The sequence below is a fragment of the Magnolia sinica genome, chromosome 3 (genome assembly GCF_029962835.1).
Source record: "Magnolia sinica isolate HGM2019 chromosome 3, MsV1, whole genome shotgun sequence".
Taxonomy (NCBI): domain Eukaryota; kingdom Viridiplantae; phylum Streptophyta; class Magnoliopsida; order Magnoliales; family Magnoliaceae; genus Magnolia; species Magnolia sinica.
This window is the reverse complement of record NC_080575.1, coordinates 104929854-104933165: the sequence shown is the minus strand read 5'-3', so window position 1 is coordinate 104933165 and position 3312 is coordinate 104929854. Positions and strand designations below refer to the sequence as shown.

Sequence of the window (3312 nt, the reverse complement as noted above, 5' to 3'; positions counted from 1 at the left end):
TGCGGTCAGCGCGGTGGGGCCGCAATCAGCCGGGCGCGGTGCGCCGCGGTCGGCTAGAGTACCGGCCACCCAATGTTTTTGAAACGGGCGTATTTTATAAACTGGAATGAGTTATTCGACGTGCGATATATGATTTGGGGTAAGAGAAGCTGATCTATCCAAATAACGTATTTATTCTATGAGATTACATAAGGTTAATGGTCAAAAACTCATTTTATTTATATATTTACTATTTATAGTAAATTTTAGTTTAAATATTGTTCTTCATCATTTAAACTTTAGGATTTGTCTCTAATATGAAAGTACTTAGAAAATTTTGAAGAATAAGGTGGTGAAAGGTGAGATTTTGAAGGGAATGAGTTGAAAAGGGATTTTAAACTTTGGGATTGAGTTTTTTAGAAGTCAATAAGGTGTTATAATCGACCCATTGCCTAAGGACATCTAACTCCAAATTGGCAAAAATCCGGGATGTTACAAATGTCAGTGAGTTACCATGCAAACTTTGCACTTGGAGGCTTACCAATCTTACATTAGCTTAGGGTCTAACCATGGTCTAAACCATGACTCAACTACTGCTGAATATGACCAAGAAAGAAGGCTCAGTTATTGTTGACTCCATGATGCCAATGTGGTAGTTATGTACATAGTTAGATGGGGAAACTCTTTTTGTTAAAATCTGGTAGATCAGGCCATTCATCAAGTTGTTTTTATTGGTACTAATACTCAAAATATTTAAAATAGTTGTATGAGTGTTTTCAACCATTGATCTTTTATTTTACAGTTAAATTATTTTTATCATACTTAATGGTAATTTCAACAATTAAGATCATATGATCCATTACTTAACTTACATGAGAATTAGATTAAGGAAGAATTAGTGTTCATTAGAGGGGTGTGGTAGATATAGGTAGACGGTTATGCAGAATTATAGACTTCAAAAGTTTAAATTCTACTGCTTTTCAAAAGATTCTAATATACGCTGTGAACATGGCTTAGACCAAGAGGTACTTGTATGTGAATAATAGGCAATTAGGCAAAATAAAAAATAAAAATCAAGTGGTGTAGATTCAACATACATGTTTATTACCCTGATTTTTTATGTTTACGTTGAGCATTAATTATTAAATGATGCATATGATTACATGTCCATCCAAATGGTGGTAAGTGGTCACCAGGCCCACATAAAAGGAAACAGGATCCTCAATTTGTCCAAACCTCAATTCTTGGTGTGGAAATGCTAATTTACTGTAATAAAAGGGAATATTTGTAAACATCTCCCATGGTTTGAAATATTTCAAGTACCTCTTCTCTACTCGAGATGTTAGATGAATGTAGGCCAAATGACAAAAATAGCAGTAGATAATTGTATGATGCCTGGCCAGAAGTGTTGCAATTTAATGCAATACCTCAATTCAAGTACGCATCCCATTCACTAGATAATTGTATGGAAAAAACCCAATGTGCAGAAGTCTGGCCGCTCATCTCGTTAGGTGAGCCACACATGTACAATGGCAACAGGTTATTTTAAAAAGAATTTTCCCACTGTTCACATCAATGAAGTACCCTAATGGTCTACAGAGATTTATATTTTTTCTCCTAGGTCATCTCAATGGTGGGGCCTACCTCATTCACAACTCAGATGTACCACATACGCACATTCTTTGGCATATGCCACTATGCATGTGGGCTTTAGCAGAACTAAAATGGTCCTGACAACAGTATCCCCATCACATTGTGTTTGAAAAACCACCAAAGCATACACAAAGGTTGTGCTTGGATGCATGAGCAAATTGAATTCTGAACAGTTTGTTAAATGAGGAAATAACATAAATGAATGATGTTTCCTAGTAATCATAACAGGAAGTAGCCCTCAATTCGCAGTTGCATTTCGTTTCACATCCCACATCAAATTACTAATTGAAATCTCGAGCAATGATCCCCAAATATAAATGCTAGAGAAGTTCATGATTTGAACTTTTTTTTTTTAACCCACTTTATTAGACTAACAATTGCAATTCAAAATGATAGTGCATCCAAACAAATCCAATAACTTCTAAATATGAACAATGTAATATCATCTAAGTAGGTGGATATAGCATTTGCTTGTGTTTTCACAATCCAAAGGAGAATGAGCATACATACAGAGTTCTGCTAGAACGATCACAATATTCGAGTGAAATTAACTATCCACGTAGTGATACAAATTCGAAACTTACACGAGATGTAGACAAGAGCTGTCCCCCATCCATGCCTCGACCTTAACTCTCGCTGATGGGTGATCTGAACCCAATTGAGAAATCGAAGGTGATACAAGTCATTTGGTTCCCGTTCCCACGCAACAACTTCATCTTAAGTGTGTACTTGCCCTGTACATAGTATCATGGAAAAGGAAGACAACATGACTTATTCTAAAAAATAAGGTCAGTACATCATTAGTGCTTCTCTAATGATGCAAAGAAAAAAGATAAGCAATGACAGCGTGTTTTGCTATGTTGGAGGACAGAGAAATTACAGGAACCCCAGATTGAGGATAGGCACAGTATACTCAGTTTGAACAAGAGAGGCCTGCGGCTCAGTGATCCAGAACATTTGGTTTAACAGGCCCCACAAGCCCCCAGATTGGAATATTGTATCCAATTTCTTTTTCCTCTCACTGAACGTGGACAGTTGCTATATATTTTATTATTTCATCACAGACCTGCAGTGGCCCTATTTGCAGGGGACTAATCAAATGTTATCTTATCTGGGAGATCATTAATAGAATATATCCAAACTAAGACCTCTTAAAACCCAATCACAAGTAGGAAGATTATATTTAAAAAATAGAAATAAAAAAATGCAGTTAAAGAGACAATGTTCCTGTCAGGCATAATGTCGAATAGCTTGCGGGCATGTGCCAAATCCTCACACCTTATATACATATTTATTAACCCACGTCCAAACATGCAATCTGGATGTTTTGGATTTGAAATATAAGAGATTGAATGGCTCACTATCCCTCCAATGTAAAAGCACATAGATATTACTGATAGATGTAGAGTTGAGAGTCTTTTCCGCAATTTACAAGAGCGATTCACCCAATCTCTGCATATCACTCGAACAGCTTCAAGAAAGAAGAGGAAAAAAAGAAGAAGATCAAAACCTTAATGCTTGAAAAGAATATATGAGAGAGATAGATAGGAAGAGTGAGAGTGAGAGGAGAGAGAGAGATAGGAGATAGACTCTCTTCCTCTTCTTCCTTTTCTTTACCCTCCCTTCCCGTTTTCTTTTTCTGATTTTTTTTTTTTTCCTTCATTTTTTTTTATAACGGTT

The 3312-nt window shown here is 36.2% G+C and overlaps 1 long non-coding RNA gene across 1 annotated transcript; it reads right to left on the bottom strand.

Moving 5' to 3' along the window:
* Nucleotides 1-1822: 1822 nt before the first annotated feature.
* On the bottom strand, nt 1823-3041 carry LOC131238674 (uncharacterized). Its single transcript, XR_009168013.1, has 3 exons — nt 3027-3041; nt 2052-2366; nt 1823-1974 (listed from the first exon to the last, which is right to left on the bottom strand). It is a non-coding gene; the product is annotated as an uncharacterized LOC131238674 (long non-coding RNA).
* Nucleotides 3042-3312: the final 271 nt, after the last annotated feature.